Here is a 22,021-nt window from a genome sequence, read left to right as displayed (position 1 = left end):
TGACCAGCTTGAGGGCAACTCTACTTCTGATATTTGCCTTGTCTTAGCATCCAATTGTTATCTGTTCACAGCATTGCCAAAGATATTGATAGTTTAGTGATGATTGAACCTGTAGCTCTGATGTTTCCATAAGTTTATTGGTCGATAACTGGACTAGCCCTTATTCCCGAGTTGTTCTTCTATGACTTGAACTTGGCACTTTCTGTTATTCAGCTGAACAATTGCTCCTGCTTAACTGAGCCACATTTTCTTTTTAACCCTAATTCCTACTTATAAATGAACTATTTCTCCTGGGAGTTTACTGCTCTATGCTGAAAATTGTGCATTGGTTCAAAATCACCTACTAATGTACAGAAGACTGCAAAGATAACAAGCCAAAGCAACATGTGTCTTCAATATCTTCAGCAGTGTAAGTGATCTGTATTGAATTTAAAATTGTTTTTCAGTGCCATTACACTATGTGCACTTTCCACAAACTTGGCACTTTTGGACAAGTTCATATACTTTAAATCAGTTAAGGAGTTAAGCTGTATGTGTTCATGTTAATGTGGAAGCAGAACCATCAGTTACTATATTTCTGCAGTAAAAATTAAATATGTGCTATCTGGAGGAGGATGAGGATAAAATAATTTCAAAAGGAAAATACTAGTTCTTTGACATACTTATATAAATGGCTCAGGGGATGTATGCTGTAACTTTAGTTTCAGTAGAATAAAAATAAGTCCTTTGCTATTTACCTGCCTTATATGTCTTAAAGTACATGAGTAAAGCTGAGAGAATTGGGACTCAGGCTCTCTTTATAAACACTGATGTGTTGCTAGCACTAAGGATTAAATTTTAACTACTTTGTTGGCATGTCTTCCCATATCATCTTTAGGATTCATGATATTTTCCAATCCTTACCTGAGTGATGTAAAAACCACATCTCTGCTCACTGAAGCATGGCCTCTACCTAAGGTGGTCTGTAACCAGTTACAACAATACGCATATAAATTATGTTAGTTTCCTTACTCCCTGACCTTTCCCTTTCCTTTATTGCCTTTTGTATCGAGTGAATGGGCAATGTGGCCCTTTCTGAGCTACATTACCTGCACTCTATCAGTAGCATCACAGCCATGAAAAGGTTTGTAAAGCTAATGAACTTCTTGCAAATTTGCAAGTGGAATATTTTGTGCACTACAAATTTAAAATAACATATAAGTGTCAAGATCATAAAACTTGATTTATTTTCCTTGCTCTCAAAATATCAGAAAGACAATTTTTTCTTGCTGGACAGACAAATTCAGTAGCCTTTGAAGAACTATCGTAGATTTGACTGACTTGCAGACCTTTCTTCCTCTTACATAAACAGCATTTCTGGCTGTTCCCTAAAAAAAGAAATTTTTGGCAACCTTTCAGGAAGTGCTGCTTGAAGTCATGTATGGAAATCTGTGCAATTTACTCTGATTTCTTGGTTAAAAACAAACTCATTTCATTCTGCTCTTCCAGTGCTTCTCACAAGATTTTTGCTAAAAACCAGGTCTCTATTCTACATTGTAAATTATTATTCAACATACCTGAACATCTACAGAGCTATTTCAGCCGGATGAAGCAGTAAAGCCACAAACAAAAGCAATGCTTACTACTCGCCATGAAACTTGAGTAAAATATTTAAAACTTTTCCACTGTGAAGGGAGGTTTTGAGCAGCTGGACATTTAAACTCAATAAGGTAAGTGTTCTACGAAATATCAGAAGTGTGCATTTGCCTGGGTCATTTATTCTTCCCTGACTGAATTTTTTTTTTAGGTAGAATGTTATGCATACGAACAAGTCTGAGGGAACAGTTGAAAAACAATTAGAAGTGTGGATCATTAAGAAGAATAAACATCACAAACAGTGGGTGCCTGTGCACTGAAACTAATTTTGATTCTTTAAGCTGCCATTGCTGAGTTACATAATGTACTGATCACTCTGCGGACAAGCACCTTTCAGTTATTTCTTTTTTGCGGTTTGACTTTGCTTTATTGAAAAAATTAATGTTGCCGAAATCTGGAAGAGAAATTCAAGGGGCTAAAGACCCTTCGAAGTTTCTAAATGAACCAATGACTTTGGTGTCTTTGAGCAACAACTTTGGGCAATGATTGTTTCATTTTTCATGATAACTCTTTATATATTTATACTTAGTGCATTATTATTTAGCCAAAAGCATCCATTATAATATGTTATGGAATCAAATTTTGAAAGTGTTGTCACTGTTAAGTATAAATAGGCTTTTGTTTTTTTTTTTAATTTGCATTCTACAATTGCTTTTCATATCGGTTGAATTGAAAAGTCAGATTCAAAATGAAAATTCAAGCTTGCACTCAAACTAAAGAGAAGATGCAGTGCATGCACTGTCGCAATGTCAGCTTCCTTGCTGTCCATTGCCTGTATTTGTTTTGTTGAGAGCCTTCATATGGACAACATTGATTTTGTTAGTAATCAATTCAAACAAAAGCATCAGAACAGAGGAAAAGGCACAAGTTTTGCCATCTTCATACTCATTGAATACAGTCTCATTTGTTCCTGAAAGGATGGATAAACTATGGCCAGGATTTTACATTCGGCGAGAGGGGGCAGGCCCGACATGCCGGAACATAAAATGACGCATGATGACATTGGGCGTGCATTCCTATGTCATTGCGCAGTCGCGTAATGTTTCATTTGGCAGGCGCACACTGGAGTCGGCTGCGCGCCCGCCAGCCAATAATTGATAGGCCTATTAAGACCATTAAACAGGTAATTAACATGAATGTTATGCTGCCCATCCAACCTAATGGTTGGTGGGCAGGCGAAAAGCCCAAGTGGCGTTTACGTTTTTAGGAAACCCCATCCACGAACAGGGTGAGGATTCCTAAAATTTTTACACATTAAATAAAAACTTTTTCTGAAAAATAAAAACATATCCCATCTCATGCAACACAGTCAGATGAAGGGACATTTTTCATTAAATTTTTATTGCATTTATTTGTTTTTTTTTAAAGTGCTTTAATCTCCCTGAGGCAGCTCCGTGCTTCAGGGAGATTGAAGCGGTCTTTTGCGCAAATGTGTGAAAGAGCACTGGACCCAACTCTCCCTCCTCCCCCTGCCCACACAGGTAGCGCTCAGCATTACTATTCGTGAACTGAGCTGGCCGGGCCTTAATTGGCCCGCCTGCGTAAAGTGGCGTCGCGGAGCTGATCATGGGCAGCAGGCTGCCCGGCGACCGCCCCCCACCCACTTCCACCAAGCCGACCTGATGCGGGAAAAATTCAGGCCTATGTGCAACCCCATATCAATTATTCAGATCAGAATATCCTCCAAAATGTCAATTTTATTCATCAGTCATATTTTGCATACTTCCCCTTACTGTAGTTGCTGTGGCAGTGATTGGATCATTGGAAAATAGATTTGAGCCAGCTGTTTTATTTTCCTCCCAAACACTGTTACACAGATCTTAAATAATACCTTGAATTCTTGCACGGGGGCAAGAGGTTTGGGGCATGTGTTGCTGGAAGCTAGTGACATAAGTAACACAATTAAATCTTGAACTACAATTCTTAACAAATATCTTTAATAAAGGGAAAGTTGCTGACATGTTTTCAAAAGAGCTGAACAAATTATTTTGACTTAAGGCATCATATTAGGTTTCTTATAACCTTAGTGCCATTTTTTTTAGTGGAATATATTTGAGGTCACTGACTTATGTTTTGGAAGGCTGCAGTTATTCTGCAGACTGCAGATTTGATTTTATATGGGCTCCTATTTTTGCCCCTTATTATCATATGTTGATGTTTTGATAGGTTGTTACATCATCAACTATGGTTCAATGAAATACATTAAAAAGATACACAGCGTCAATACTTTTTTAAAATTCTGTTCTTGATTGCAAACTAGTGACTCCTGTTGGTAAGGTTATGTGTGCAAATATTGGATTTAGAAATGGCTTATGATGAACGGCCTTCCAATACTCACTGTGCATAATCATGTACCCAACTTTTATGTTTGATAGGGTAGACATAGAGAAGCTGTTTCCACTTGTGGGCAGGATCTGAACTAAGATTGCATAAATATAAGATAGTCACTAATAAATTCTGCTGGGAATTCCGGAAAAACCTCTTTGCACAGTGAGTGGTTAGAATGCGGTATTTGCTGCCAAAGGGAATTGAAGTGAATAGTATAAATGCATTCTGTTGTAAGGTTGTCTGGTGTCTCACTAAGATGCCTGCAGGCTTGTATGGTTGAACATAAATCATTTATTGGTAACCCGTAACTATGTACATATCCAAAGTCTAGCCCTGCATGGGTGCTGTCTCTATGCTGGCTCCTTCCAGAATCTTCTACACACAGTCTACCATCATGTGTCTCTCTACATCATACCATGGGCAGTACTATTCTCCAGTCCCATATTAACCCTTACTCTGCTTGAACACCTTTATCCTACACCTCCCCACCCAGACCTTACCCAAATATATTTACAATAAAATCTTGACTTTAATTGCTACCCCCTTTCCCCCAACTCAAGTCTCTGACCTTGTAAATTCAGATGATCTAGAGGCTTGACAATTTTTCCAGATCTCATTCTGGAGGAGCGATAGTCTCAATTGTTTTGGGTTGACTTTGTCGGCTTGGCATTGAACTTGTAGTAGTCTGTGTTTCCGGTACTTATTTGTCTCCATTTGATTTGCTTTTTGCATTCCTTTGAGTTGAATTTCTTTTTATCGACAACCTGGTTGCTTTGTCTGGACACTGTTGGTTTATGTACTATTCGTTCCAAAGGGAATGTTCACTCCATTCATTCCTAGAGTGGACTCAGATTTCCTTTTTCCATGGATTCTGCCATGATCTTCTTGGAAGTTGACATTTCAAAAATTGAACCTTCATTTGCACTTATTTCATAATTTCAGTTAAATATTTGTTTACTCTCTTTTTCCAATCCTTTTTCAAGCTTATGCATCTTTTCATTCAACTCAGTAACTACTCTGGTCAGTTCAGTTTTAGTTTCAGAGTTACCTGCTTTAAAAGTGTAAATTTGCTCATCCATACGGCACTTCTCATCTTTCATGTTGGATCGAAGCTCAATAATTTAATCAGTTTTAGATGTTTATTCCGCACTCAACCAATTCTTTTGATTCGTCAGCAATTTCTTTTCCTATTCCAGGCAATTTTGTGATCCTTAATAGATACTTTGATACTTAAAGTTCATCCCTTTCTAATTTTTCATTCACAGACTAATCTCCTGTACGTGAATGTGGGTTCTCTACACTGAAGTATTTCCTTAAGAGCCTAATTTCTGTGTGCTATCCTTGAAGTTCAAATTCTTTAATTTTACTTTGCTAGTTGTTTCTGAGATTCCTTATGCTCTTTTGTGAGAACTTCTACATTCTCTTGCAACTTTTTCTTGACATTCTAAGTTCTTGGTTTTCATTTCAGCCATGACACTTTTCAACAAATCTATGGTTCTCAATACATTGAGGGATCCAGTGATTTTTCTTCCAGCTCCTTGAGCTTCAATATTGGAATTTCGTTTTCCAAACTTGTTTCAGTCTTTTTTTTCTCTGCCTGCAGCAGAGCTTTGCCCTTCTCCTTCATTTTGGTTTTACTGTTGGCCAGGTCTGTCTCCGATGAAGTCTTAACTTGTTTCAGTTCTGTTACTGTACTGCTTATGGCTTCATTATCTGCTCCCAGCTTGGAAAGGTCTATGGCTTTTCCTTTCACTGCCTCCTCTTTTCTAATCAGTGGGTTCTTCAACTCTTCAGTCCCTTTATTGTACCACTTGGTTTCTTCCTGAAATATTGAACATTGCTGAATATTCTCTGTGAATTAGTTTTTCAGTTTGCTCAGAATGAGATTAAATTCATTTTGCTTCTCTTCGCAATTTTCTGGAGGAACAAACTATGACCTGAGGGGTTATTGTAGCACGTGAAGGCCCTTCGACAGGTTTTCTTTTTCTTTGCAAAGCTCAATTCTTTCATTCTGAGTTTTCCTGTAATTCAAAAGAGCTTCCTCAAGTCTTTTTTGCTGTTCTTCCATTCTGCTGTTCAAGACAATCTATGTTTCTTCATGCTGCTGAAGAGTTGTGCACTCCTTTTGCATTTGATCTTGAAGGACAATCAGCTGTTCTTTCAACTGTTTATTTTCTTGTTGACCTCTTGCCAACTCACACTGCGCTTCAGTGCAATACTTCATTGCTACTGATAGTTCAAATTCAGCTTTTTCTGAAGTAGTATTCAACATCTTTTTTAACTCTGCACGTTTATCCAGGGGCACTTATTGATTCTTCAAAGAGCCTTTCAGTGCAATGACTTCTTTTAGTACCTCTCCGACCTGCTGTTGTGCTGGCTGTACTTCTGGCTGAGTTCTTCCAGCTCAGCTTTAATTCTCCTGTGGAACAGCTTCATTTTTTTTTGTAGGTTTTGTTTCTTTTGGGTTACCTTGGATAGCTTTCCTTCATTCACAGCCAACTGCTTGCTCTGCACTTCCACCTGCTGTTGCAGTTTGAGTAATGTGTCAGCATTTTCAAGAAGATATACTTATAAGCTACTTGCCAGCCTCTTCTTTCTTCTGCACCAAACTATTCAGCTTGTGCACCTCATTGTGTTGATCTGGTTTGTGACAATCTTGTGGTTTGCTTAGGGATTATTTCCATTGGCCTGAGGTCTTCTGTCTTCCTTGGCCTGGGATCTCCTGGCTCCCTGGCCCTGGGTCTCCTGTCTCCCTTGGCCTGGGATCTCGTGTCTGCCTTGGCCTGGGGTTTCCTGTCTGCCTCAGCCTGGGGTCTCCTGGCTCCCTCACCCTGGAGTCTCCTGTCCCACTTGGCCTGGGATTTCCTGTCCGTCTTGACTTGGGGTCTCCTGGCTCCCTGGCCCTCGGGTCTCCTTGCCCCTTCAGTGCTTTATTGGGGGTGTTCCAGACCTTTTGTTTAGATCTGCACTCTCCACAACTTTAAGTTTAAAACATTTGTCAAAGGCATTTAATACCTCACCATATGTGGTTGAGGACTCCTCTGTACCTTGCACTAGAATTACTTCATCTGCAAATACACCAAATCAAGCATAAAACTGCATTAACTTGCACTTTTTCTAATTTCTTGCTTAATCCTTATGTAATCTACAAATTTTCTTCTTCAAAATGCCCAGTTTTAGGCCTGGTTTGGGTCTTGCCTTAGCCTAAATTTGTCCAGTAGTTTTAATTTACTATCCATGGCTGTTTCTCATGACAGGTGATTACCCCTTTAATCATTGTTTCTTCAAGATGGCTCTGCAGCAGCTGTTTTTTTCTCTTCTTTCTCTTCTTCCCGTGTTTGTCAGGTCTCAGTGGGCTTCTGTTGCTCTGGCAGGGCCGTTATTTTAAAACAGATTGTCTGTACAGAAAATCATCAAAATAAGTAGCCTGAGCCAGAGAAAATATACTGGAAAGCGAATTTAAAGCTGTGCCTTTCAGTTTTGAAACTTTATTTTTTTTCAGTTCAACTTGGCCACCAAATGTTATGGTGCTGGCTGTGGACATGCTGCTGAAGCTTTCTTCCAGATGAGCTCTAGTATGCGAGTGCTGATCCTGATTGCTGCCTATTTTAAAGGATCATTTTTTTTTCTTTTTACCGTATTTTGCTTATCCTTTTTGTGATTTGGCTAGGCCCCTTGACTCTACGTTTGATCAGGTCTGGCTTTCATCTGCACCATGGATTCTCCGGCTGCCTTTTGGCCTTTTTCCCTTTTTTGAGTTTTGCTCAGCCCTTTGTGATCTAGCCAGGTCCCCTGACCCTGAATTCAATCAGGTCTGACAATGTACCTCCACATGCCCTGCTGGAGTCCTGGATAGTCAGCACTGTTTTGTTAGGGGAAGATTGTGTCATATTAACTTAATGGAATTTTTTGAAGAAATAACAAGGAGAATTGATGAGGGTAGTGCACTGGATGTTGTTTGCATGGATTTTAGTAAGGCATTTGACAAGGTCCCACATGGCAGAGTGGTCAGGAAATTGAGTTCTCATGGGCTTCAGAGGAAGGTGGCAGATTTGATCCAACATTGGCTCAGTGACAGGAAACAAATGGTAATGGTTGATGGATGTTTTTGTAAATGAAATATGATTTCCAGTGGTGTTCCATGGAGCTCAGTGTTGGGGCCTTTTGGACTTAAATATGGGTGGCATAATTGACAAATTTGCAGGTGACACAAAAATTTACCATGTAGTTGACTATGAAAATGATAACCATTGTCTCCAGAATTATATCAATGGTTTGGCTGAGTGGGCGGAAAAGTGGCAAAATGGAATTCAATCCAGAGAACTGTGATGTAGTGCATTTGGGGAGGGCAAACAAAGCTAGGGAATACACAATAAATGGGAGGATATTGGGAGGGTTAGAGGAAGTGAGAGATCTTAGAGTGCATGTCCGCAGGTCCCTGATGGTGGCAGGACAAGTGGATAAGGTGATAAAGGAAGCATATGGACGTGGTATAGAATGTGGGGATGTAATGATAGAACTGTATAAAACATTAATTAGGCCACAGGTAGAATTTTGTGTACAGTCTGGTCACCACATTACAGGAAGGACATAATTGCTCTGGAGAGAGTACAAAGGAGATTTACAAGAATGTTGCCAGGACTTGAAAATTGCAGCTATAAGGAAAGATTGGATAGGCTGGGGTTGTTTTCCTCGGAACAGAGGAGGCTGAGGGGTGACCTGATTGAGGTGTACAAGATTATGAGGGGTGAAGATAGAGTAGGCACGGTTGCCCCGTTTCCCCTAGTGGAGAGGTTAATTACTAGGAGGGCACAGATTTAAAATGATTGGTAGAAGGATTAGAGGAGACATGAGGAAAAAGTTCTTCACCCAGAGGGTAGTGGGTGTTTGGAATTTACTGCCTGGTTTAGTGGTGGAGGCAGAAACCCTTAACTCATTTAAAAGGAACATGGATATGCACCTGAAGTGCTGTAACCTGTAAGGTTATGGACCAGGAACTGGAAGATGGGATTAGAATGGGCCACTAGTTTTTTATTTTTTGGCTGGTGCAGGCCCGATGGGCTGAATGGCCTCTGTCTGTGCCATAACTTTTCTATGGTTCTATGGTTCTAGCCTCCACGTCTGCACTGAAGCTTCTTTTTAGGTGATCTCCAACTGTGTCTTCAGTTTAAGTGCACTTCTCACGGGTCAGACTGCAGTTTCTTCACTTCTTCATGCTTTGAGATTCTGGGTTCCTTCTCCAGCTCCTCTGGGATTTCGGGGTCCATCCTTCACTGCCACCATGTTGTAAGGTTGTTTGGTGTCTCAGTAAGAGGCTTGTATGGATCCAAGGTCTAGCCCTGCATGGATGCAGTCTCCATGCTGCCACCTTCCAGACTCTTCACACACAGGCTACCATCATATGACTCTCTATATCATACCCATGGGCAGCACTGTTCTCCAATCCCACATTAACCCTTCCTCTGCCTGAACATCCTTACACTACACTTCGAAGGAAATTTAGAGGGAGAAAGGAATAGAAGTTTATGCTGATAGGGATAGATGAAGAGGGGTGGGTAGATGGTTATGAGGAGCATCAACACCAACGTGGACCAGTAGGGCCAAATGGCCTGTTTCTCTGTGGTAAATACTTTATAATACATTGTAATGCATGTCTAGCATAAGCTATCTCGTTCAGGGCTGAAGCAGCAAATTAAGAATACATCCATACAATTGACAGCATAGATACTGGTCATTCGACAAAGCCAGTAAATCAGGAAGGGGAGAAAATTAAACGGTGGTGAAGAACTCTCAACATCATGCTCACATAACTGACCTCAGGTAGCTTTGCCAAAAATCACATTTCCCCACCATCCCTTACAGTACTTGAGCAAAATGCATTGTATAGCCTCAGTTACACACAATTCTAGAAGTTATTTTTTGTTTTCTTCGTCAGTCTGGGAATTGCTTGCCCAATTCATGATTTTATTAAATAAATTATAGGCCAAAAGTGTCCCTAGATTCCTCGCCTTCTTTGAGCTAGAGTTCATTTTATATGTATTTTTAATCAGTTTTGATTGAATCAATAAACTAAATATTTTCAAGGTGGTGTTAAAGCCACTTCAATAATTTTTTTCACTTTTTGGACCATAGCCAAACTTTCCAATCCAGACTTTTGGACCTCCCTACCCTGCACCCCTCCCCCCCCACCCCCTCCCTTCACACCCCCGGCCAAATCCCTGTGATGATTTCATGCAAGTGGGGTAAAATAAGCCTTTGTCCTAGCCAAGATGGTTGAGTTAGAATCTGACACAACTTATCCAATTTTTATATGTCAAACCAAATTAACTTAATATATAAATAGATTTATCTCAAATCCCAGTATGATTTTATTGCCAAAAGTTCATAAAAAAATAGTGCCTCCAGTAGGGGAAAATCTGTTTTCTAATTATGATCTGCAGATGCAAATGAGGTCATATTAGATTAATTCATTAACGAAATTAACCTAAATACTATGATAAGCACACTTCAGAGTTTTGTAATCATAATACAGTTTTTATTTTTGTTGATTCTAAAGAACCATCATTTATCTAATTAACCTGCTGTCCACATGAAACTCAATATAATTTACATGATTAATGATAGTCATCTCAAATAAAATAATAAGTGAACTGTCCAAGTTTCACACAAGTAGGACATAGTGTTTTGGAGCAAAAATGACAATGTGTCCTGTGGTGTATCAAGATTAAATTGCTCGTATGTTCAGTTTCCAGACTTAACCATGTCAGTGCGGAAGATGGAGAGCAGGGGTCATATTCTTCCGCATGGGAGGCTAAGAGGTTGAAGCAGCTGATCATAGAAGGGATAAATCAGAGGCCTTGTAGTCTCTTTCCTGCCTTTCTCATGTTAGAGCATAATGTGTAGGAAAAGGGCAACTTTAAGGAGGAATAAACAGAAATGTGAAGTGCCATCAGTAATAACGCAACTGACAGTGATCAACCTCTGCAAAGTAAAAGAGGAAAATAAATTATGAACAAAAGACAAGGCTGAAGCATTTGCAATCATCTTCAGCCAGAAATGCCAAGTGGATGATTCACCTCAACCTCTTCCTAAGTATCAGAAAAGCCATTCTTTAGCCAACTCGATTCACTCCATGGGATCTCAATGAATGGCTGAGTGCACTGGGTGCGGCAAAGGCTATGGGTCCTGATGACTTCCTGGCTGCTTGCTGAAGACTTGTGCTCCAGAAATAGCAGCACCTCCAGCCAGCATTTTCCGGTGCAGTTATGATATTGACATCTACCTGACAAAGTGAAATATTGCTCATTTATGTCCTGTTGATAAAAAAGCAGGACAAATCGAATCAGGTGAATTAGTTCCCCATGTATCTACATTCAATCATTGGCAAAATGTTGAACGGTATCGTAGACAGTGCTGTCAAGTGGAATCTACTCACCAATAGCCAGTTTGGATTCTTCCGGGACCATTTGGCTCCTGATCTCGTTGCAACCTTCATCCAAACATGGACAACAGAGCTGAATTCCAGAGGTGAGATGAGTGTGGCTGCCCTCAATATCAAGGCTGCATTTGATTGAGGGAGGCATTGAGGAGCCCTAGTAAAATTGGAGTCAATGGGAATCAGGGGGAAAACTCTTCACTGGCTGGAGTCATGCTTAGCAGAAAGGAAGATGTTGAAGGCCAATCAGCCCCAGGACATCACTGCAGGAGTTCTTTAGGGCAGTGTTCTAAGCCCAACTGTTTTCAGCTACTTCATAGGTGACTTTATTTCAATCAAAAGGTCAGATCCTTCTGCATCTCAGAGCTCTGCAATCTTTCACCAGTTAGATTTTTAAAAATTCATTCATGGGATGTGGACTTTCGTGGCTGGGCCAGCATTTAATGCCCATTCCTAATTGTCCTTGAGAAGGTGGTGGTGAGCTGCCATCTTAACCGCCACAGTCCGCAGTAGGCAAACCCACAGTGCTGTTAGGAGGGAGTTCCAGGATTTTGACCCAGCAACAGTGAAAGAATAGCAATATATTTCCAAGTCAGGATGGCGAGTGCCTTGGAGGGAACTTGTAGGTGGCGGTGTTCCCATGTGTCTGCTGCCCTTGTCTTTCTAGATGGTAATGGCCATGGATTTGGAAGATGCTGTCTAAGGAGGCTTGGTGAACTCCTGCAATGCATCTTGTAGATGGTACACACTGCTGACACTATGCATCGATGATGAAGGGAGTGAATATTTGTGGATGGGGTGCCAATAAAGCACGCTGCGTTATCCTGGATGGTGTTAAGTTTCTTGAGTGTTGTTGGAGTTGCACTCATCCAGGCAAGTGAAAAGTATTCTATCACACCCTTGACTTATGCCTTGTAGATGATGGACAGACTTTGGGTAGCTAGGAGGTGAGTTACTCGCTGTAGAATTCCTACCCTCTGACCTGCTCTTGTAGCCACAGTATTTATATGCTTAGTCCAATTTAATTTCTGGTCAATGGTAACCCCCAGGATCTTTGATAGTGGGGAATTCAGTGATGGCAATGCCAATGAGTGTCAAGGGGTGATGGTTAGATTCTAATAATATGCTTCTTTTTTATTTTTCCTGCCAAAATGGACAATTTCACGTTTTCCCACATCATAATATTTCCTCATGTGAATAGGGGCAGAATTTTGATGTCAGCATGCGGGGGCAAGCCTGACACGCTGATGTGTAAAATGACATGCGATGATGTCGGGTGTGTGTCCTGACATCACCGCGCGCCATCACGATATTTTGGGAGGTGGGTGTGCTATGAGTTCCAAGGCGCATCCACCATTAATTAACAGGCCACTTAAGGCCCTTGAGACATTAATACACAGCAATTTTTCTCAGCTTGTGCGATTTCCAGAGCATTTCAAAAAGCTCATCCACGGGCAGGATAAGACGGGCGAAAGGGCTCCCGAATGCGAGTTGTTAGTCATTTACTTCAGAAACTTACTGCTACTTGCTTGTGCGAACAGGAGAACTTCAAATCTCTTCAGAGCTGCTTTGAGAGGAATAACAAACTTCAGGTCAGGGCTCTGGAGGAAACATAATTCTTGGGGTCTTGCTGGTTGCAGGCAGCCTTCCCTTACCCTGGGAATGGGCTCTCCACTGGAGACACCTCCTCTCAGGAGGAAGAGAGGGCCAGAAGGGGGAGGAGGCCAGATGTCCATATTCAGCCTCCAGGGGAGCCATCTTTGGGAAAACAGGCACAGGCACAAGGTGCACAGAGCCAACAGGAAGTCCAAGGCGGAAGGGGCTGCAGAAGATGCCACTATCCTGCTGCCAGGGTTCACAGGCGACGATGCAGCTACCTCAATATGTCTGAAGTGCAGTGCTGAAGGAGGCTCTGTCTCTCAAGGGAGACAATGACCTCCATCAGTCAGATGATCGGCCCTGCGATCAACTCCAACTGTGTGGGTGGACACCCCTTGCCAGTGGCGCTGAAGGTCACAGTGGCCCTCAACTTCTATGCCTCTGTCTCTTTCCAGGGGTCGGTGGGTGATCTTTGCAGAGTCTCCCAATCAGCTGTCCACAGTTGTGTCAAGCTGGTGACAGACGCTCTGTTCAGGCCTGCATTGATTTTCATTCACTACTGCATGGACGAGGCCACCAGGCGGAGTGAGCAAGAGGCTTCGCAGTGATTGCTGGGTTCCCCCGCATCCAGGGTGCAATCGACTGCACACATGTGGCCATCAAGGCACCAGCGGGTGAGCCCAGTGCCTTCATCAACAGGAAGGGCTTCCACTCCATGAACGTGCAGATAGTGTGTGACCACAGGATGCTGATTCTTCAAGTCTGTGCAAGGTATCCAGGCAGCTCCCATGACGCTTACATCCTGAGACTCTCCCAGGTGCCGAGGCTCTTCAGTGCTCCAGCCCGGCTGGATGGATGGCTGCTGGGTGACAAGAGCTATCCCCTCAGAAGGTGGCTCATGACACCTCTTCACCATCCAAGAATAGAGGCTGAGCAGCGGTACAGTAGGAGCCACGCCGCCACAAGGGCTGTGGTGGAGAGAGCCATCGGTCTTCTCAAGGAGCACTTCTGATGCCTGGACCGTTCAGGGGGCACACTCCAATACCGCCCGGATCGTGTGTCAGTGATAATGGTTGCATGCTGCGCTCTCCACAATCTGGTGCTGGAAAGGAGGTGGCAGTGGAGGAAGAAGATGTTGACGCAGATGCTCTGTCTGCAGACGATGAGTCCAGCAGTGAGTCCAAGGACAAGCACACTCAGGAGAACACTGAGGGGATAGACGCTGACCCGGGCAACCTCCAGGGAAGCAGGGATACCCAGGAGGCTTTGATCCAATGATCCTTCAGCTAGCCCACCACAAATGGACCTCCAACACAAGCCAGGGTTGCAGGCTCCATTTTCGATAACTGAGAGCAACATCTGCCTGGTTAGGAACATTAACTATGTGCCTTGTCAATAAAGCTCAATGACAAACAAGACACTCATAACATCATGGGTTCCTGTCCACTTGCAGAAGTAATGAAGCACCCAGAGGCTTGTTGAGAACTAAAACATTTAATGATTGCATCCTACAATACAGAGATGAAAGTGCATTAAATGGTGTTGAGCTACACACATAATGAAAAGCAAATAATATGGTGGGGGGGCAAAAGAAAACCACCAGTGAGAAACCCGTGTTGTGCCTAAGGTGATTTACATTTACGTTTGCAGGTGCTACGTCTAGGTGCTCTCCTCTCGTTGGCACTGGCAGCCTGCTGACTCTGCTGTCCTATTGGCCTTGATGACCTTGGTGGGCATCCTGTGGCCTGTGGAGTCTGTGCTGGCCCCGCCTGGGAGGGAGCAGCCACTTTCACTGCTGGCATCTCCCCAGTCGCCGCAGCCTCATCAGCTGCCACAGTCACTGGTATAGGGGCGAAGGAGCTGTTGCCCTCATCTGGAGCACCCTGAGAGGAGCCCGTAGAGTTGACAGGCAGCTTGTGCACCAACATGAAGTCGCTTTGGGCCTCCCTGCTCACCATTGATGGATGGGCACCTAGCTGAGATACTGGGTGCCCTATCCATCACCCAACTGACACTGACCAGCTGAGGTCATTGCCACTGTGAGGTCTTGCAGGTCTGAGCGCATCCCCAAAAAGCCCTGATTGTTCTTCTGGAGGAGCCTCTCCATCAGAATCACCACTCCCTCCATGGAGGAGGCAGTGCGCTCAGCCATGAGGGTCATTGCATTGCTGATGTTCCACATGGACTCCTCCATCATGGAGACTATGGCAGGCTTTCCCTCATGTATCTCTACCAGATCCTTCCACACACCCTGCTGGACTTCCAGATCTGCTGCCTCAGGGACGACTCCAGAGGCACATCATCAGCCATTTTCTGAGCATGTTCCTGGTCCCCTGCAGTCCTCCGACTGCCGGCACCCTGGGTACTCTGTCTCCACCTGCGCCTTAAGCGAGTGTGAAGTGCCCTCACCACTCTGCCCCGGGACACTAGCCAATGATCTTATCCCCACCGAGGTGCTGGTATCTGCGCTGGTACCTGCCTGGCTGAGATGGTGTCATATTTTGCTTTACAATGCTCTGTGAAACACCTTGGGACATTTCATTATATTAAAGGTGCTGTATAAATATACTTTGCTGTGGCTATAGCCCTGATAACTTTCTGATGAATCAGTGTTGCACTCCTTCTGAGGCCAATATATCCTTTCTAAGATATTGTGAAAACAGTTGCACACAATACTCCAGATATCATTTAAGTAGGGCCTTGCATAACTTTAGCACAACCTGTTTTCCTCAATATTCTCGCCCCGAATTATAAAGGCTAACATTTCATTTGTCTTTTACATTATTTCTTGTACCTGACTACCATATTTTCATGATCTGTGTACATGGGCCCAAAAATCTCTTTGGACCTCCACTCTTCCTAGCTTTTCACTTTTTATAAAATAGTCTGTATGATCATATGGAGAGAGAGGGGATAATAAAAAAACTCTGAACATGAGTCCTTGAAAAAAAGACTATGGCCTGAATATTCACAATAGGAGAGCCTCTTCGTCATTGTAAAAACGGCAGAAGAGGCTGAAATATGGCTAAAATAAACCATTTTCACTGGGTGAGAATGGGCCAGGGTCGGGATTTGTGCATGAGCGTTTCACAGAGGTAGCTTCCCATATAAAACAGCAGCTGCCTCCAGGCATGTCTGATTTTCATTAACCAGGATTGGGAAACATGATGTATGGAGATTTTATCTGGTAGGTCTAAACTCGGCGGAGTCCTTTGGAGAGGTGGGTTACCCTTTTCGAGAGTTAGGGTACCCCTTTGGGTATAGTCCCATGACACCTTTGGGGAGGTCAGGTGTGTTTTTGGATTGTTAAAAGTGGACATGAATGTGCATAAAAAGTGCATAAACTCATTGGGACAATCAAGCAAGTTGTCACAAGGAACTGTCAAAAGTGTCAAAATCATCTGTCAAAAGCAACTGTCAAGCTGTCAAGGCATTTAAAACTCCTATCATTTATTCTTTGAAAAACTGTGTGGAGTGTTAAAAATGATTGCTTTCTATTTCACTCTGTTATTGACATAAGCCAGAGGGTTGTCATTACTGGAATGATGCTGCATGACTGATTTCACAACCTTCCAATGTCATAGTGGGTGCCTTCCATTTCACAGTTTGATTGACAGATCCAAGTGGTTGTAGACCCTTTGCAGTCAGTCTATGAATGCTTGTTTTTACACGGGATTAAACAATTGGATGAAATGTTTGTCCTTATGAGGGGTTATGTAGTTGAAGGAATGTAAATAAAGTGATTAAGTTTTTATGAATGAAAGTGATTTAAAAAAATAATAAAGTCTGCAATAGGTGCTTAGCACTTTATGTTATTTGATCTGAGCATGGCTCCTGAGGTCTGCCCATGGTGGATACAGGGTGAATTGGCATGGTAGGTGTTAGGACTAAGGTTGGTGGGTGGGAGGCATTAGTCGGCATGAGTTGGCATAGGGGTTATGAAGGGCCATGTGGGTGGGTCAAGGAGCATATGATGGCATGGAGGGTGTGAGAGGCCATGAGGATGGGTAGAGGGCATAAGGTGGATTGGCATGAATGGGGCATAGGGAGTGTCGGGGTGGGTGAGGGGTTCTGAGGCGTGAGGGTTGGAGGGCTGTTTTTTGCTTTAATGCTTTTTTGAAAATCTTTGACAAAGTGCCGGTGCACCGTGGCAGGACTCCTGCCCAGCCAGCTTCTGCACCCAGCAGCCTATGCACTCATTCTGAGGTCACTCGGCTCAACTCCCAGAGAACCCCGCCACCCTCAAATGAAAATCCCATTCTCAGGGCATTTTCTCCTGGGTCGTGTTTGCGCTCCCAAACCTGGAGCTAGCTTGTTATTTTTAGGCAGGTTGCTGAATGAAGGCAGCCCAATCAACATTTTGTGCTTGGATTTTCAAAGAAAACCTCTGGCTAGCAACCACGCACCAGGTTACTTTAAAAGGCAGAGTCCTGTGAGGCTGGAAGACAAAAGCTGAATTGAATGAAGAATTAATTGTATTCTTGTAGACAGGTGATTGTTTGTAATTCTTTCAAGTACAAACACATTTCCACCTGTTTCAGATGAAGTTACATTGTTTCATAGTTTGCCATGTGAGATTTGAACTCTTGATACTCTTTTGAGTAAACCTGTTTCCATCTGTTTCAGATGAAGTTACATTGTTTCATAGTTTGCCATTGTGAGATTTGAACTCTTGATTGTTTCATAGTTTACCAGTGTGAGATTTGAACTCTTGATCTTGAGGTTACAAGCCCAGTACCATAACCACTTGGCCATTTAGGCCAAAACTTTGGTTTCAGCTTGAACTCTTTTGAGTACAAACCTGTTTCCATCTGTTTCAGATGAAGTCACATTGTTCCATAGCTTGCCATTGTGAGATTTGAACTCTTGATCTTGGGGTTACAAACCCAGTGCCATAACCACTTGGCTATTTAGGCCAAGCAAACACATTTCCATCTGTTTCAGATGAAGTTACATTGTTCACCATTGTGAGATTTGAACTCTTGATCTTGGGGTTACAAACCCAGTACCATAAACACTTGGCTATGTTTGTAACAGCAGTTGTTCTGCATGAAGACCAATTACCAGTAGAATTCCACGATGATTAGTGTTAAGACCCCCTACTCTTCACAATCCATAATAATGTGGTTAAAGGTTTGGAGGAACTGTGTGCAAGTTTACAAATGATGCAAAGGTTTGTGCTTGCGTTATGATCTTGAATGTGAAGGAAATAGCAGCAATCTGATTTTGCTATGATAACAGAATGGGACTTGGCATCTGGCAGATGACATTTAATGTGGATAAATGCATTGTTTGCCCTTGGCAAGAGCCAACCCAAGCATGTGTATATCGTTCAGGGTTCAAAATTAAAGAATGTTTGGTGGAAAAGAGATCTAGATGTTACAGCACATGATGTTTTACAGGTTCACAAGCAATGAGATGAAGCTTTAGCAAAAGCAAATAGACTATCAGGATGTATTGCTAGAATGATTGAATACATAGACCATCATAAGTTGTACTGAGTACCAACTTTAAGCCAACTCAATTTGTTCCTCTAACAAATGGCTTTGTCAATTTGGCTAGAGTGTGTTGCCTCTATAATTGGCACTGTATTTCCAGCTCTTGCTATCAACCATACAGAGCCTCTGTACTGTTGAGCTCCCTGTTTTAACAAACTGAACGAGCTAACGTATTCATGACAGCAACAACCATGGAATTTATTTTAAGGCTGAAATTGAACAATGTTCAGAATTAAATGGCACCCTGTGAGTCCTATGGCCTGAGTTTCAATTGTGTATATATCTCTCTCTGCCTCTCTTTCTCTTTGTGAATTTGGTTCTTGTCTTTGATAATGGTAAAACTTGTTGGAACTTGTTTCATTCTCAGCTGGGATCTAATTATCATGACAAAGGGCCCATTTCACAAATGCATTAGTTAGGTATGCATACAATTAGGACTATAAGTACGTAAATTGGCAAATACAGCGGATTAATGAGGTGCAAATCTATCGAGGAACCCATTGAACTGCCTGAAATGGCCGCTGTGCTTAATATGTCGTAAGTGACACCGTGGAAATTGACCCCTTCAACACTGGGAAATGATTAGCGCTACCCCATGATTAGTGTGGATAACATAAGTCTTGCGGACTGTAAAAAACAAGACGCATTGTAGTGCCCATGTCCAAGATCTTGGTTAAGCCTCATTTGGAATACTGTGCCCAGTTTTCACCTTCCTGCTTGGCGGGTGATACAGAGCCCTGGAAAATGTTCAGTGGAGAATGGCTTGATTGATACCTAATTTAAATAGCCTTAGACCACAGTAGCCTTTGAGAACTTTACTCCTGAAAAGCGTAAATGCAGGGGAGATTGTGTTGCGGTCCTCGGAATAATGAAGGAATGAAACTGTGTTCATGTGGGTAGAATATATGAATTAAATATGTTAAGGAAAACCTGTGGATATGTGAAACAAAAACAAAAATACCTGGAAAAACTCAGCAGGTCTGACAGCATCAGCGGAGAGGAACACAGTTAACGTTTCGAGTCCGAATGATCCTTCAACAGAACTAAGTAAAAATAGAAGAGAGGTGAAATATAAGCTGGTTTAAGTCGGGGTGGGGGGAGGAAACATGTGTATAACTTAGCTAAGTGTAGGGTAGATGGCAAGACTTTTCCTTTCTCTTTTCGCAGAGGTTCAATTGCCAGCTCAATTAATAAGTGGAGATTCAGTTCAAGCATTCAAAGGACAGCTGGACAACTCCCTGACTGTGGCTGAAACTCCAGGGCACAAAAAACTGGTGCAATGTGATTCACAGCCATTGTTCCTTTCTGGATTTTAATCATTTTGATTCCCTTGGAACATTGCAGATGAATTTCCCATAGCATTTTCTTCCCTGAATTTGCCCAGAATTTTCTCTTTATCTGTGTTTTTCCCCATCTCAAAAAGTTACATGATTGCGGGTGGACGGGGAGCATTGGGAACCATGATGCTAAGACACAACATACTTATATGTGACAGTAAATGGACCAACTGGTCTTTTCCTGTCCATTGTTCTTATACATTCATATATCTTAGACAGATTTCACAACATTTTTTACAGGTCATTTATTATATCAATTTTATTCTGCTGCCACACACTAAATCTGGTATTAATACATTAGGATCCAAATGATTAGGAGCACTTTCAAATTCAATATCATTTTTCCCAGTACTGTGCTAGCACGCAAGTTATTAATGCATTTCATTCCCCCATAGCCTAAGTACATTGCTGCCAAGAAGCAACACTTTTAAGTTACTTCAGTGAACTTCCCTGATAAACATAATGTCAGAAATTCAGGTGATTTGGGCACGGGGGTAGTGGGTGCTGTTATGGGTTGGATTGCCATAGGGAATATTTCTGCACCAGAATGGTGAGGCCCACGATCCCAAGATATTAGGTCTCGGAGTTCATTGTAATCGAGCCTGTGCAGCATAACAGACCCCCTGAAAAGCGTATTAAAATATCGGGCCTCGGATATGTGGCTGCCAGGTCTGTTTGGGGATTGGGATTCAGAAAATACAGAGTAGAAGATTGTGGCTCCAAGGATTTCCAAGGTATAAGAGCCTTGGGTCTAACAATTGAAGATTGGGATCTGGGCCAGGAGTCAGAGCCTGGGTGAGAAATTGGGATTGCTTCTTGTAAATCTTTACCCAATATTGCAGGCGGGTGCAATACAGGCTGGAAATGTGCTCACACTTCCTGGCCACCCTATGGGGCCCTAATAGTTTAAGTAGCACCCTAAAAATAGATGCTGGGTTGACCTAGACTTTTAGGTCCATCACACTACAAAAATGCAAAACGACCTTTAAAGTAACTAAAGCCATTCAGATCTCAGGGAGGAAAGGGTTTATTTTACTTTTACAACAATTATAGCCTCATTGCCTTCAAGGGACACAGCTGTACTTCTGCAAACTGGACGTGACATGATATAACACCCCTGCTCTTATAACACAACCAATCCTGTGGCTTGCTATGAGCAATACCATGGGAGATCAGCTAGTATAAAATAAAGTGGTGTCTCTGACAGAGACATGAGGCAGTAATTGAAACTAAGCCTGACAGTGAAGAACATCAACGGCACTTCAGCTTTGCAGCATATTTAATTAAGTGTCTTAGCCATCTATTTTCCTCTGTGTACTTCAGCAAAAAGATTTGAAGTTAAGCTTCCCACCAGTTTATTGCATGCTTCATTATTCTTGTCCAATTTTTAGCAAGTCAACAAACTGCATCAGTCATTAAACTAACGTATCTGTCTATTTTATCAATGTTTTGTTTGATGATAAAATAAAGAAGAAAGCATTCTTCACAACCTCATAACATTCCAAAGCACTTTACATTCAGTAAAGTACTTGATAATAATAGTCATTCTTGTAATGTAGGAAAAGCAACAGCCAATTTGTGCAAAGCAAGGTCCCACTGACAATGATGAGATAATGACCCGATTAACTGTTTTCAGTGATGGTAGTTGAGGAAATATTGACTAGGACGCCAGGGAGAAATCTGCTACTCTTCTTCCACTAGTGCCATGCGATCTTTTACAACCCAGGGAAGACAGGGCCTCAGCTTACTTTGGAAAGATGGCACCTCTGACAGTGCTGTGCTACCTCAATGCTGCACTGGAGTGCCAACCTGGATTATGTGCTCCTTTCATGCATTTGTCAGTGTAGTATTGAGTCATGCACACTTTAGGTGACCTTAATTTTGATCTGTGGTCAGTGTTGAAGTGGCTGTCTCAGTTGCTGAACTGGAGGGCTAGAAAAGCAAAATAACAGTCAGGGACCCAGCTCCTTATCATGTCCCAGTCTGCAGGTAGGGGTGTTGAGGAAAGACAGAATTGACTTCAGCTGGCATCCTTTCCAACCTCTGCCAACATTTTCCTATATTCATTTATGGAAAATACTAGTGGATAGGTGGCTGAGTTATTGGAACATTATTTAAATATGAGGTGGGGGAGTTGGGGAGAAAATTGGAAAAAAACACAAGAAGTTGTTTCCAAGCTGCAAATGGTC

The 22,021-nt window shown here is 42.3% G+C and overlaps 1 protein-coding gene across 2 annotated transcripts in view; it reads left to right on the top strand.

Annotated features, from left to right (window-relative positions):
* The first annotated feature begins 393 nt into the window (after nt 1–393).
* Nucleotides 394–22,021, top strand: part of angpt2b (angiopoietin 2b) — a 263,137-nt gene continuing 241,509 nt past the window's right edge. Inside the window, exon 1 of one of the 2 annotated variants that reach the window (XM_041212758.1) lies at nt 394–409. The gene's annotated coding sequence lies outside the window, so the exon portion shown is untranslated. Of the gene's footprint in view, nt 410–1,415; nt 1,710–22,021 lie in introns of those variants that run through there. The other variant, XM_041212757.1, reaches the window with a different exon arrangement.

The sequence above is a fragment of the Carcharodon carcharias genome, chromosome 19 (assembly GCF_017639515.1).
Source record: "Carcharodon carcharias isolate sCarCar2 chromosome 19, sCarCar2.pri, whole genome shotgun sequence".
NCBI classification, from domain to species: domain Eukaryota; kingdom Metazoa; phylum Chordata; class Chondrichthyes; order Lamniformes; family Lamnidae; genus Carcharodon; species Carcharodon carcharias.
The sequence above is the reverse complement of the archived record's forward strand: the minus strand, read 5'-3'. Positions and strand labels throughout refer to the sequence as shown.